The following is a 16193-nucleotide window of genomic DNA, read 5'->3' as shown; positions in this document are numbered from 1 at the left end:
AATAAAAAGGTCATGTTGATTGGCTTGGCTGGCTTGGCATAAGGGTTTGGGGAGCTCAGGAGATGTAGCGGCATGCTGGCTTTCAGGCACAATCAAGTGAACAGCAGCAGAAGTGGTTTTAATTCCTCAGAGGTGAGGGTGCATATTGAATCTGAGGTGCTGAGCCCTCCATTTGCAGATGCTCGGTAGGATTTATTTATTTATATATTTATTTATTTATTTATTTATTTATTTATTTTTTAATTTATTCTGTAAAAATATTACATTAAAAAATATATATATGAGGACCCATTCAACCCCACCACCCCCACCCCACCACTCCCCCGCCAGCAACACTCACTCCCATCATCATGACACATCCATTGCATTTGGTAAGTACATCTTTGGGCACCTCTGCACCTCATGGTCAATGGTTCACATCATGGCCCATACTCTCCCCCATTCCATCCAGTGGGCCCTATGAGGATTTACAATGTCCGGTGACTGCCCCTGAAGCACCATCCAGGGCAGCTCCAAGTCCCAAAGATGCCTCCACCTCTCATCTCTTCCTGCCATTCCCCATAGCCATTAGCCACCATGGACATGGACATGGTGGCTCGGTAGGATTTTGACTTTAAACTCTGAGGCCTAAAGAAGAGGTTGGTTCTAGAGGCTTAGCTCTGAGATCCACTAGAGGTGGAAATGCCCTGTGAAAGTATGAGGGTGTTTTAGTTTACTAGGACTGCCATAACCAAGGCATCACAACTGAATTGTTCCAAACAACGGAAATTTGTTATCTCCCAACTCTGGAGGCTTGGAGTCCAAAACCAAAGTGTGGAAGAACCATGCGCCTTCTGAAGTCTGTAGGGAGGACTCTCAATTCATTCCTTTCTCCTGGCTTCTGGCCATGGCCAGCAGCCCTCGGTGTTCCTTGGCTTGTGGCAGCAGAACTTCTAGCTCGGTCTCCACCTTCACATAGCTGCTGTGTCTTTATGTCCTCTTCTTATAAGGACACCAGTCATTTTGGATTAGAGGATTAGGGGCCCAACCTAATTTTAATTTTGATGACCCTATTTCCAGAAGTTCACATTCTGAGGTTATGATTATGACTTCAACACCTTTTTGAAGGACATGTTTCAGTCCATAACAGGGAGGAAGAAAGAAAGGAATAAGGTTGATACTATTTTTTTTTTTTTTAATTTTTTTTTTTTTATTGACTTTGTAATAATATTACATTAAAAATATATATGTGAGGTCCCATTCAACCCTACCCCCCCACCCCCCCCCTCCCCCCCCCCCCCAACAACACTCGTTCCCATCATCATGACACATCCATTGGATTTGGTAAGTACATCTTTGGGCACCTCTGCACCTCATATACATTGGTTCACATCATGGCCCATACTCTCCTCTAAAGCAGATAATGTAGAGAAAATTAAGACTGCTATGAAAGAGGGTGGCCAAGCCTAAGAAAGGAGTTACTAGGTGAAGGGTGTGGTCTGCAGAGTCTAATCCCACAGCAAGGTCAAGTGAAGTTATGTTTGAAATGTGTCCATTGCCCTGGAAATTAATGTGACCTTGATAAAGACAGTTTCAAAAGAAGGGCGGTGAATGAAACCCAGAATGTCACATTAGTAAATGAATGGAGACCAAGATGTAGGTAACTCCTTTATGTGAAGTTATAATCCAGTGTTAAGAGTGACACAGATGGAGCTAACTTCAGCTCAGGCCATACATCAGATAACAACTGCTCTCCTGGATCCCAGCTCACTTATCTTATTGGTCACCATTACCGCAAATTGTCAACCAGAGCATAACTTTGCTGTATCATCTGTTTTTTCAGGAGGGCTAGAAAACAGAGGTAACTCTTCTGCTGTCCATATAAGTCAAATATTTGGGTCTCTGGTTACCTGACTATCAGTTGTTAACCTGAAATTATTTAGACCTACAGCCACAAACAATCCCAGTTGGAATGTTCATATCTGAATGAAGTTTGTCTTTCCAACTTTCCAAACTGTTCTGTTGGCCTAGAGGGGTAAAGTACATTATCTCCTGCTATTTCATTTTTATTAAAACTGTTTGAACTTGGAAATGAGGCCTGATGGTCCCATTTTCAGAAGGCTGAAGGTCACTGGGTGTTTCTGTTCAAAAAGAGAAAACAATGTGTAACCCCTCTGGCACCATAATCGAAAGAAATAGTGTGGTGATTACAGCCCTGCTCTGAGCTGGCGGCTGCTACAAATACTGGAACCAAATTTGATAGGATCCTGTATTACCTTATAACAGAGCATCATTCCTTACAGTTCCAAGGTCAATGTCTCTTTCTCAAATAACATTTCAGACCTATAATTGTTCATCTACATGCCAGCAATTATGGGGGAATTGATCAGCCGGTAATTAATGCCATGCTATTACACTTTTTAATTTGTAGATTATGCAGCTGCAAGCATTCTCACATTTTTAATTTGTATATTATACAGCCACAAATGTTTACAATGCCCTTTTTAATCTCCTTACACTACCACTGCCATTATTCACTATAGATTAATGATACCCCGGGTGCTGGGGTTTATTTCATTTACCACTCTTACCAGGAGAGCAGTTAACATTACTGTGCTCTATTACTTAATGTCTTACTGCAGCTGCTAGTGAGCATTGGTTACCCTTTAAAATATTACCAGTCAGTTATTTTTTCCCTCTTTTTTTAGCTCTCTTGTCACCAACAATATGACTCTGTGGTAATATTATACTTTATTTCCAAATTTATTTCAACTGCTTCTATCAGAGATATTTAAATAATTCATTTTAAATTGCATGAATGACCCGAACTCCCCTCTTATCCACCCTTACCTATCTTAAAACCTGTTCGGGTTTATATAACCCACGTAGACTCCTTTCTTTTTTCTTCCTCCTTCTATCTTTTTCCAGTAGCAGCAAAGCGAGGCGAGCTATAAAGTAAATTTCAGCTAGTAGACAAGTCCTTTCTACTTAGCCAGAAATAGCTATTCTCAATATTGACTGGGCATAATGAGTCTTCATAGTTGAAGGTGATCCTGCTGACGTGGCTGGGGTTTTTGTGGAACATACATCTCTCTTAGTTTCCCTCAATGTGTTCCAAGGTTTCAAGGAAAGGGCTGTATCCATTTCCCTGAAGAGGATAGTGACAACTTTAATGGTGGCACTACTCTAAGCCATCAGGATACGCAACATCCATCTCACAGAAGAGTTCTGTGAAATAGGTAATGCATATGGTACTGTATTAGTTACTGGGCAGGATACACAGAAGTAAAAGATACAGCCTCTATCATCAAAGCATTTCTATTCTTCTGGGTAGTAGAAATGAAAGAAATGTGTAAAAAGTGAAGAAGAATTCATACATAACTAAACCACAGCCATGAAATAACTATATGAGAGTACACTGAACAGGATGTTCCAAGGCAGGTGATAAATGGCCAAAAGAGTTTTACAGCCAATTAGAGGAATGGGTTTTCACAGGATGGAGACAGTGAACCCAAGAGAGGAGTCACTTGAGCCAAACCCTGAGGACGGAGGCAATAAGAATAGGCTGAGAGCAGAAAGAAGAGCTTTCCCTGCAGATAATACCAAATTAATAGACACTTCAAATGATAAATGCTTGTTCTATTAGAGGGGCAGTAAAGAAATGAATAAGGCTCAAAGAAGATTCATGGTGAGGGGCAGTAAGACGTGAAGCCAGAGAAGGGGGCTCAGTCGCATAACCGTGGACCTAGAACACCAGTACAAGGACTTTGAACTTCATGCTCTGTGGAGACCAAAGTCTCTGCAGGGTGTTTTGGGTGAATTTTGTTTAGTTTAGTTTATACTTTGGTTGTATGGGAGTGTCACTACATAGTATTTTGAGGAGAATGAGATGCTAGAGGTTGACTTCAAAATCCTTTAGGTGGTTGATGAGGTAATTTGGGTGTGAGACAATAAAGGTGTGAAACACTGACAATATTTACTTAGCCATTCCCAGACACAGGTGGTGGGCCTCATGTTTCCTTTCCAACACTAAACACCAGATCTCACACCTCCTTTCCGTGCAGATCTGACTCTACAAATTCTACCCATTTTGAAAGGTTCAGGATGTGAATCGTGCATCCCACTCTTTTTTGTTACTAAAAGATTTATTGTTTAGGTGCTTTAATTTAATATTCCACATGTCTGTGTCTTGTTTCCTAAATAAATTATTATAATAATCATAATAATGATTATGGGTCAAGCCTTATACTAAGCATTATAAACACATTATTTTATTTCATTTCATTCCTGTAATCACCTCATAGGTAGGTGCTCTTGTTTTTATTAAGAAACTAACTGAAATTTTATAATTGTCATAGAGTTTAATATCATAAGTGGCAGAATTATAATTTAAACACCTGTCTACTGATTGTATTCATTTCTTCGTTCATGCATGTGTTCTTTCCTTTCTTCTTTTATCCACTGATATTCATGGTGTTTCCACTTTGATACAAGTCTTGGTTTAGGGCTACTTTATTGAGCGGTAATAAATGAGATCCCTGTTTCTGGTGCTTATGGCTGAGAAGAACATAAGTGTAACCTGCATGTTGAGCAAGTCCTACTCAAAGAATGCAATCAGAGGGCATTTTTATTGTTTTGGTCCCCCTCTGTCCCTTTAAATTTATGAATCTGCCTCTGAATGAAATCTTGGGAAATTCCCATGATTTGGGGTGATTTTCACACAATGAAAGGTCCCCATATAGGTTAATTCCTAGGTCCAGATACAGTAACATTAAAAACTTTGCATTTTACTCCAAGTTATGGTGACTTGCCTTTCCCAGCCCAGCAGGCTGCAGCTTCTCCTTTGCAATAGGAGAAAAGGGGCATGAGTGGTATTGGGGGGATGGGTGTCACTGGCTTGTGAATCACTTCCAGTGTCCCATACGCTGCAGGGACATACAGTAACTCTTGAAAAGCTTTCTGTAGAGCCCTCTGCTTTTAATTTGAGATGATGGGGAAAAGCATGCCTGCTTTTACCTTATTCTGAAGGAGGCAGGATCTACAGCACATCAGTCACCTCCACATCCGACCACTCTTTTACACAGTCCTTTTCTAGCGACCTCCCAAACTTAATTTATAGACTGGAGTCAAATTATCCCACAGGACGCAAACTGGTTTTCACTAGCCTCCTCTAGCAAGTCTTGTAGATAGCTTCACACACCACATTAGAATGTGTCATTGATTGCCTTAGGACTTTAGTTCCGGTTTGATCCATGTTAGATACATAAACAAGGAAATAAATTCGTGTAGGGGAAACATGTTTAAGGAAACTATAGAAGCTAATAAGAAAGAAAGAGATGTGGAGACTTACCTTCGAAGGTTAGGTCAGGTCAACATCTTTAATGAGAACCTGACTGACAAGCAAAGAGTCATACAAAGATCAGGGGCAGGTACATGGGCAGAGGGGCAGAGGGTTAAAGATGCTGATTTGGTTTCATCTGTCCAAAGAGCAGACCAACCACCTTTATGTCTGAGGCAAAGTAAGCAAATGAAAGGGGAATAATGGTTCCCAATTTCTAGAGTGCATCAGAATCACCTGAAGACTTGTTTAAACACAAATTCCTGGCACCTGCCCCAGAGATCTGGGATGATCTTGCTTCCAGGTGATCCTGTTGCTGCTCAGTGACAGGACTATGTAATGGGAGGTCAGAGACATAATCAAGGAACCAGAAATAGGAGTGTGGATTTTAGTTTAATTCATTGGAAAATTTTAAGGTAGCGGAAGGACACGCTCTAACTTGAAATTTCTAAAGATGACTCTGGCTGTTTTGGACAGATAGGTTATGGGGAAAGATTGGTAGGTTTGGGGGAGGAGGGAAGGCAGCTTGGCAGGAAGGAAGAATTCAGCAGTACTTTCTTTGGTCCTGGCAAAGAATGATGGTGATTTCATGAGTATTCCAGTGGTGGAGATGTGGCAATGTATTGGGCTTGAGCTATAGTCTGGAGGATGGGATGACAGGAATTATTTATAGTGTGAGCAAAGCATGGGAAAGAGGAATCCTCTCTAAAGCCTAAACTCATGACCACATCATCTTGCCTCTTTAGGAATAATTATATTTTAACACTTCCTTTTACTTCCCCATAGTATCTGGCAGATGGTTTGGAACACAGGAGCTCTTTATTTAAAATGACTGACTCAAAGAGGACTCAAACAATTTTTACATGGACAGCTCATGTTATATAGTGTAGTACTTTCAAATACAAACAAATGAAATAAGTCATTTAGAAAACTTGAGTGGCAAAGAAATAAATTGAATTTGAGAGTAGTGTTTTAGTCCTGGAAATTTAAGTGTAGCAAATAAAAATTGTTTGGAAATGGGTTAACTTTAGGATAAATCAAAGATTCATTTCATCTGCCTCCAAGGAACCCATACTGGAAAATAGTTTCATTTGTACTGGGGAAAAAAAGCTATAACAGACTTAAAACATTTGTCCCAGAGCAAATAACACAGTGTGCTCACATTTAGCACTTCTCACTTGTCTAACCATATTTGTTCTTATACATCAGGTTGAGGTAAATATCAAGATCAGTGTTAAAATTTAAACAAAAACAAAAACAAAAAATTAAAATAAAAAAATAAACCATCCAAACAAAAAAATTTAAACAATGCAGCAGAGCAGGTGTAGCTCAGTGGCTGAGCATTTACTTGCATGTACGAGGTCTAGGATTCATTTGCTGGTACCACCTTAAAAAAACAAAAACAAAAACGAAAAACCTTACACAATGTATAAAAAGGAAATCATTACTACCAGACTGAGTATGAAAATTGGGAGGTATGGCTGAAAGTATGAAGGTCTGATGATGGGAAATGTGGTAAGAGTGTACTCAACTTTTAGATGCATTTGGCAGCTTCATGCATGTCCCCCCAGCTCTTCCCATGAGTACTTGCCAGTCTCATGGCCACTGATAAAGTACAGCATTCAGTGTAAATCATCTTAACTGAGCTCAGCAACTTACCTATTTTAGTAAAATATTCTAGCATTGATCTAGTTAAGGAAGATGACCATATTAACTGCTAGGAAAAGTTCTAGAACTTTCTTTTAACTTGCTTACAAAATAGATAATTACTTTGTAACTCCCCAAGAGAGGTTTTAGAAATAACTCAAGTCTTCAAGGACATCCCTGCAAGGTAACAAAATTCTACCCCATCGTCAATATGTCTTTCTTTCAAAGGACTTAAAATTCTAAATTAGGGCAATAAGACTTATGTAGACCCCATTATTTTTTAAAGCACATTAAAACATAAATTTCATTCTTAAGCACCGAAAGGCTCAAATTTAGGATTAGGAGGGAAAAGTCAGAAATTACCCCAATTACCCAGATCTTAATCTCTAAAACAGTATTCTACTAAGAGCCATTGAGAACCGTATATATATATACACACGTGTATACACACACACACACACACACATAGGGTGGCCTATAATCTTCCTTTCAGGGGGCAAATCATTTAAAGCTTGACCCATGAAGTACTGAGAGCAAAAATAAGGGATTGTAGCATTAAAAATTAAGAAGTCAGTCTAACTCTTCTGCTGAAGTAATCATGGTAGGTGGATCTTGGAAATCACCAAAATCCTAAATCAACATGATGAAAAAGAGACAGGAAATCAGAGCTGAGTTATTAAAAATATAAACAGTTGAGTAGTATAAAGGAGCAGGAGTGGTTTCACTTGTTGAAAGGCAACAGATACTTCAAGTGGATGGGAGAATAGAAGCAATTTTTTTGAAATCCAGATCTTACAAAGATAAAGAAGATTAGCACTTGCCTCAGAAGGAAGGGCTGGGGAGGAACAGTCAAGTGTCCAAGGTAGGGGGCCCTGATGTCCCCGACACTAGTCTTTCTGGTAGAGCAAAGTAGTCATGTGTATGAGCCTGGGGTGGCCTTGGTGTTTCTGGGGTCTGGACATGGGATGGATAAAGGAACATACTGGAGTGATGGCTTGTTTCATCATTTGAGTAGATGTAGGAATCAAAAGAGAGTTCTTTGTCCGTGGGGAACCTCAAAAAAGAGGAATACACATTTGGCAGACTTTCTCCAGGACACACGGAAGAAGAGAAACACTGACTGCTGGGTACTCTCAGTAATGCAACCCCAGGAAAGAAGGCCTCTGTTGGGAGAGGGGTTCTTCCTTTGCTTTTTTAATGGCCTGGATCAAATCTTTTTCACCTTGATGTATCTTCCTTGGAAGAATGACTTCCAAACTCATCCAAAAATGGTCCGAGTGACCAGTGGGTGATTACATTTTCATTCATTTATGTTAAAATGAGAAAAATAATAACAATGACTTTGCTTTCCTTGATGTGAAATCTGTTTGATTTATGGGATTGTTTTCATTTGGAGATGATATTCTGGCATATTTTCAATATTAAAATACCATGTAATTTATGAAAGAGATACTACAGTGGTAATAATTTTAGAAGTACAGTTGAATTATAAATCACTTTAAAAATTTTTCTAAAATATTTTCATACATATTCACAAAAATAGTACTTAAAAATATCAAGGAAGTTATTCTCTCTCTGTCTCTCTGTCTCTATCTCTGCCTGTCTCTCTCTCCCCCCAAATGGATTTATAAGGAAGATTTCATGGAGATGGTGAGTTTTTTGTTGGTTTTTTTTAAGCTAGATTCTAAAGGATAGAAGGAAACAGACAACTAGAGATGGAGTACAACTTTCCAGGAAGCAGTAATCTAATGTACAAAGGTGGACTAGGGCTTTGCATCTTTAGGCGACGGAAGTATTTCAGCTTGGCCATAATGGAGAGTTTGTGGAGGAAAGAAATGGACAATAAAATATAAAGAATAGATAATGGCAAACTATGGATGACCTTAAATGTCAGGACACTTTTGTTAATCATTGATGGTGATTCAGGGATGCAAACCAGCAAAAGCAAAGGAGGAGGAAGGGAATTTCATTTTTACTGCTTCCTTTCTTTTCATTGCATAAAGGTATCTATTTCAATACAAAAAAAAATATTAACAACTGTCATGTCTGCCAGTTGAGCTCTGAACCTTGCTCAGAAAGGAAGTCCTGTTTCTTTAAATTTCTGGGGTAAACTAAGAGGATTTCTAGAGGGCCAACCAGCTGTTAGAAAGTGCTAAGTGGGATGAGCAAAACGGCTCTTAAGAATCACTAGATTCGGCGGACTTGGCCCAATGAATAGGGAGTCTGTCTACCACGTGGGAGGTCCGTGGTTCAAACCCCAAGCCTCCTTGACCCGTGTGGAGTTGGCCCATACTCAGTGCTGATGCGCGCAAGGAGTGCCCTGCCATGTAAGGGGGTCCCCTGTGTAGGGGAGCCCTACACGCAAGGAGTGCGCCCCATAAGGAGAGCCGCCCAGTGTGAAGGAAAGTGCAGCCTGCCCAGGAATGGTGCCACACGCATGGAGAGCTGACACAATAAGATGATGCAACAAAAAGAAACACAGATTCCCGCGCCGCTGACAACAACAGAAGTGGACAAAGAAGACGCAGCAAACAGACACAGAGAACAGACAACCGGGGTGGGGGAGGAAGAGGAGAGAAATAAATAAATAATCTTTAAAAAATAAAAAAGAATCACTAAAATGCCACTGAAAAAAGGCCAAAGAGGTGATAACCCACTCTGAAGTTGTCACAAACTATACACCCCAAATTGTAGTAAACTAAGGATTTTCACTTATTAACACCATCCTCACCTACCTCTAGCCAACTGATCTGAAATTTATGACTCAAAACCTTGCTGGCTCCCTCTAGTGACAGCAAAAGGAAATCAGCCACTTTTGAAATCTGATATGAGAAACCTCATTCAATCCTGTTTGGGACACCTCAACATTTGTCACTGAAATGGTCTGTGAAAGAAATATTTTCACCCACTCATCTTTCAGCTCCTTTGGTTTGAATATGTGAAGTTTTCAATTATGAGCCATACCAGGAGTGGGATTTTGGAATATCCCTGTACCCCTTAAATTGGTATCCTTCTCATCCTCTCCCATCACCTCCTTTCTTACTGAGATTAAAGAAAGTATAAAATACAACCTGTTACTGCCAGGAGGGATTACTCCTATATATTATCACTCACAGCTCATTAACCTCACAGCCCTGCTAACTAAGAAAATCCTCTCTAATGAGGTTTCCCTTGACTGCACTAAAGAACAAAAGGTCTAAAAGTTTTCCCTATTACCAATGTTCCTCGAATTATTGCACTGTAATTAAAGTGTAACTTTGAGGCCAAAGGGGAAAAAAAACAGATTTAATTTGGTTTAAACCTTAAAAAAGGACTTGTAGAAAACGTCCGCTTTGTCCTTTAGTAGCAACTGAACCATAGGAAACCATTCAGATTGGGGCAGGTGATTTTGCTCAGTACACCTGAATTGTACTCAAGGAGGTAGGCGTGGCTCCAGATAGTTCAGGCTGAAATACTTTTGTAATAAGGAATGGAAAAGTGAATTTCTCACATCAGTGACCTAAACAGATTCTTTCTCTTGGTATAGTAATCCCCTAGATAATAGTACAAGTCTACTTTCCTTGGCCTACAAGACCTAGTAACTAGGATTGGGATTATAAATTGATAGATCCTAATATATTTCTTATTCAGAGCCCTAGAGTCAGAGTTATTTGTATGGTTGTATTGCAGGAATCTTGAGTAGAGTTGTAGATAAAGCAAACAGAAGGCGCTGTGTTCCCAGGAGAAATGTATAATCTGGTGAAGTAGCTTGAATTAAGTATCCTCACCTCTGAGCTTTGAGTTTTTAAATGCCCAAAATGCAAATAATAATTACCTCTTTTAGCTTCCTTGGAAGCCTGATTTATGTGTGTAGTGTGTCCTCAGAGGAACCGACTAAAGAGTTAGGGACTCTTAGTCTGGAAAAAAGGCCGAGAGGGGAATACAACCACTGCTTCTAAAATGGTGAAGGGACCTGCTTGAGGGAATACACCCTTGACCACTGAATCCTGGAAGACTAATTAACAAGCCTAGGCTCTCTTGAAAGTCAAACAATTTAAGTGTAAGGCATTAAAGATAAGTTTTGCTCCACAAATGAAGAGTAAATGCATGGCACTCATTAAGCAAAAATGATCACAATTTGAAAAGAAAGAAAACTTCAGAATTTGAATTACAAGTTCATAACAAGGTCCTAAAGGGCACTAGAATATTTAGGACACAACCTTGATATTTACATGAAGGCCAATGGACCATCTCATAGTGCAGCAAAAGAATTTTGTGTTTTAAAACCACTGGCTTTCTTCATGATACCATTTCTTAGTCTTCTTTGGAACTATAGAAATGGTCCACAGAGAGAGAACTCTATACAACAGGATAGGTGTTCTTAACGTTTTTTGTTCCACAGACCTCTCTGCTAGTTAGGTGAAAACCACAGACCCCTTACTAAGTCTATACGATACTGTGTATTATTTAACAAATATATCACACCCCTTGTTTAGAGCCCCTAAAAAAGGAGATATCTTTAGAAAGAATACTATACATTAGGAGCTGCCCATAAGAGGGAAAGGTGAAGAGTTAATAGGTAGTAAGCATGCAACACAATTATTAGCACCTCTGCCTTTATACTCACAAGTTCTTTTTTATTTTTATTTTTTCAGTTATTAATCCATTAATTCTACCCAGGAGTTAGGTGCTTTGTGCTATTTGTTAGGGGTGTAATGAAAATTGAGGTGTACTCTCCCGTGCGGTCAAAAAACTCCCCATTCATGGCATTTTGTGAAAAACAAGAGGCTTGGGAACCCTGACACTGCCATTCCATTCTCGTATTAATCTCATTTAGATTAATTTGAGAAACTGATATGTCCACTCTGTGATAAAATCTCTTCCTATTATATTGGCGATAATAATACCCAGGTTCCTATGTCACTAGATAATTTTAAAAGCTGAATATAATAAATTCTATGAAAGTGCTTTGAAAAGCAAACAACATTGTACAAATGCAAAGTATGTTTGTAGATAATATCAAAACTCAGGATTCTGGAGTCATGGCCCAGTTTGTCCGAAACCTTGCAGAGAAGGCTCCTGTGCTGGTCAACCCTGCTATGACTTACTTGAAACTTCGATTGGCCACATTTTGGCATTATGCCAAGGTTGAGCTGGTTCCTCCAACCCCTGCTGAGATCCCTACAGCTATTCAGAGCCTAAAAAGAAATAGTCAGAAGTGCTCAGACTGGTAGCTTCAAACAGCTCACAGTTAAGGAAGCTCTTCTGAATGGTTTGGTGGCCACTGAGGTGTGGATGTGGTTTTATATCGGCGAGATCATAGGAAAGGGTGACATCATTGGCTATGATGTTTGAAGACCAGTCTTTAACATCTGATTATTTCTGGTTTTATTATTTGAGTGTTCTTGGACTATATATGATCAGACTGCTATCTGAATAAATAAGATAATATGTGAAAACAAAAAGCAACTCAGAAAATTCCTCATTTCTCTTATACATGTATTTCATTTAAAAAACAACAACAACGACAACAAAAACCCAATAAGACCTCACAGCTACAACTACCAGAAAACCTTTGGTGTGCCATATCCATAATTTTGACAATTTGGACAGAGGCTTATGGCAAATTTGGTCTTGGAATTCTGGGAACCATGGAGTCAGTGACTGGATTATCTGAAACTTGTCCAGGTCAACCAAGATTTATGAGGATGGTATAAGGTAACTCTCTAGTTGGGAGGAATGGAATAAATTATTAGTCACAATATGTCTAGACTGTAATTTTGACTTTGGCGCTCTGGTGCATGGTGTGAATATTAGGGATTTGTTGGGATGAGGACTCTTCCATTAGGAATGAAAAGTATATCACCTCTGGGCCCAGGACTGTATGAAGTATGCCGAATGAAGCCCGGAATCCAGAGATGGCCATGTGCCTAAGAGCATGGAGACATGTCTTCCTCCCAATCCTTCTCATCATCCAGTGGCTGGATGCTCACACACAGCGGAAAGCCACCTGCATGAAAGGAACACCCGCAGAGGACTCTAAACAAAGCAAGAGATAATCTTTATTATGTAAAGCTAACACATTTGGGGGATTGTTTGTATAATAGCTAGGTTTCCCTAACTAATACACTGGCCATTAAACATCAAATAATTTGTTCATTAGGTAGAATTTCCCAAAGAAATTATTCCAAAGAGTTAATTTTACAAAGCAACAAAACATGAAACAATTTACAAATCTTTATAGTTTGTAGGAACTATATCTTCTATAAAATGAAGACATAGCTGCAGGGATTATCATAATTTAGACAATAAATGAGGAACTGAGACCCAATCCAGAATTTAATTATTTCTATAGCCTTCTGAGTAGGATGAACAGTAGAAAATTCTGAATTAGCATAGTAGTTTCTGTTCTAAGGACTGGCAGCACTCCCCTAAAATATGACTGCAGTGCCTCTTTGAGTCTGAAGAAAGCTATAAAATGGCCACTGAATGAAATTTGGAGGGAAAGATTGATGGTGGAAAGGCAGATGAGAAAGTTCCTGCTCTCAAGGAACATAGACCAAGGCAAAACAGAAAGCATGAGAAAAATATTATATAATTTTGGGAAGGGAGGAGGATTTTGTTTTAAAAATAGTTTCTCCAAAATAGGGTTCTGTTCCCCCATTCCTTGAGCACTGCTGAGAGAAAATAATAATAGTGGAGGTGAGCCATTTTAATGTAGGACCCAAGAAGCACTTTTTATCTGTGGATGTCTCATACAGCCATTGTCACACTAGTACTGACCCTCTATTATTTAGTTTTCAGGAGCCCTTGATAGTTCCAGAGAGCTTTCTAATTGCTTGTTCATACAAAGCCCCAGGGATAATGTTTGGATTAATGAACTATTGATTAAAAAATAAATTGGATTTATCTACAATATGTACGTGTACATACACACACACATATGTGCTAAGTATAATATTTCTTTCCATTTTGAAGCTTTTCCTAGTGTTTCTCATAAATACCCAAATTGAGGGCATGCTCTTTTGTTGATAAAATGTATGAGAATACATACACACACTCATACACTCCATTATTAACTGAGCAGTGTTGGTCTCCAGAATGCTGCTATAATTTGGCATTGCATGTTGAGCTTCTTACCAGTTGGAACAAATTGCTGTTATTTTTCTCTCTGTTAAATGTTTGCTCAGTGGCACAAAAAGGTGTGAAAGCAAGTGCCGGGGAAAACTAAAAAGAATCCCCTGGAAGGCCTTTGTGATTTTATACAGTCACCCAAGGAGGGTGCAGGTATTTGAGATTTTATCTGGAACAATGCTGAGTTAGTGTTGGGAGAACAAATCATTTGTGGGTATCTGAAATTCACCAAGTTTAGCATGCCACAATGGCTTGTTTCTTTCAGCCCTTGAGAAAGTGGAAGACTGGATGCTTTCAACTAGAGGGAATGCAATATTCTCAAATAAATTGATGATGATACTCTTTCAGTTGCACAGACACAAACAGATAATTATAATTCATTTTCTTTTTAAACATTTTTCCTTTGATGAGCAGGGGAAACCATACACATTTGTGAAGGAGGCAATTGATTTTGTGATGTGAGGGCCCTAAATAAACCTTCTTCTTCACCTTCACTCCAGTAGACAGATGGTTTGCTCTCTTCTATACTCCTTAACCCTTTTTTAGTGTTGGCATCTCCTATAAAATGGGAATAATATAGTCATCTAATCAGTCTAATTCACAGAAATGTTGTAACTTTCAAATGAGACAAACAGGCATAAACCTTTTTATTTTTAACTTAGAATCAAGACTGCTATTGCTTGGCAGGGAATATAGGATGCAACAAATCCAAACTTAAAAGTCATAGTTAATGTTGTTATGGAAATGAAGCTGTAAATGTACAAAAAGGAAAAAAAAAAATGGTTAATGCTTATATTACCCCAAAAGTTAATGGCTTAAACCAATGCATATTTTTCATCTCAGTTACTATAGGTCAAAAGTCCAGGCACAGCTCAGCTCAGCTGGGTCCTCTGCTTCAGGGTCTCTTTCAGGTCTGCTGTTAAGGGCTGGGGTCTCATCTGAAGGCTCAACTGAGAAGAACCTACTTCCAAGTTTGCAGACCTGGTATTTGGGAGGATTCAGTTCCTTGTGAACTGCTGGTCTGAGGGCCTCAGTTCATCACTGGCTGTTAGCCAGAGACTGCCCTTAGTTCCTATCATGTGAACTTCTATAATGAGAGCTTTCTTTTTTCATCAAAGCCAGCAAGAAAGAAAGTCCACTAGTGAAAGGAAGTAAAAGTTTTTACACTCAAATCACAGAGTGGTATCACCTCACTTCCACCATATTCTATGCACTAGAAGTGATTCACCATGTTTAGTTCCACACTCAAGGGTGAGGATTGCACATGACATGATTACCTGGCAGGGGGGATTATTGGAAACCATATCAGAAACTTTCTGCTACAAATATTATACACTTTGTTCTAATAATACCATACTTTAAAAAACTCATTTGTCACTATAATTAAGAAAACATAATATTATATTTGCATTAAAGCAAATGCCTTAAATTTGAAGCTATAGATTTTTCTCCCACATTCTAAACTTATGCATTCCAAAGATAAAATTAAGTCAGTAAATCATTGTAATGCAGTGACTGGCTATAAGCCATAGTGCTAGATGCTGTAGAGAAATCTAGACACGTAAGACCAGGTTCCCACCCTCAATCAGGTTGCAATTGAGAAGGGAATTGAAAATTTATATATTTTAAGACTTCAATAATACTACCAGATACGTAAAAATCTTAATGCTGTGCCAGGTAAATTGAACAACAACAAAAAAAATGTTAAGTCTTAGAGACTCTGGATTCAGGAAGAAATCATTATTATTACAAAATCCACAGAGGTGAGGGCTATACAGCTATACTGTATAAAGGCTATGGAGTATTTTAAAGAGAGAATAGGAGAGTTAATATTCCAGGTAGAAAACCATCAGAGGTAAGGATGTGCAAGTTACCCTTAGGAGACAGGGTAAAGCATATTTCTACTATAGCGGAGGGTTTATACAAGGAGATATCACGAGGTAAGATGGAATGGTAGCAGAGGGACAGATTGTAGGGTGTCTTATAAATCAAACTATAGAGTTAGGACTTAATTCTTCTAATATCATGGAACCACTGAAGGCCTTTGAGTTATGAGGTGATGAGATAGAAAAATCTTTTATGTAGTTTGAATGGATAGTACTCTGTAGGATAAACT

General features: G+C 38.9%; 1 pseudogene; it reads left to right on the top strand.

The window, feature by feature from the left end:
• The first annotated feature begins 11985 nt into the window (after nucleotides 1–11985).
• Nucleotides 11986–12395, top strand: LOC101412029 (ATP synthase subunit g, mitochondrial pseudogene; annotated as a pseudogene).
• Nucleotides 12396–16193: the final 3798 nt, after the last annotated feature.

This window comes from Dasypus novemcinctus, chromosome 16 (assembly GCF_030445035.2).
Source record: "Dasypus novemcinctus isolate mDasNov1 chromosome 16, mDasNov1.1.hap2, whole genome shotgun sequence".
NCBI classification, from domain to species: domain Eukaryota; kingdom Metazoa; phylum Chordata; class Mammalia; order Cingulata; family Dasypodidae; genus Dasypus; species Dasypus novemcinctus.
This window is presented reverse-complemented; position numbering and strand designations above follow the sequence as displayed.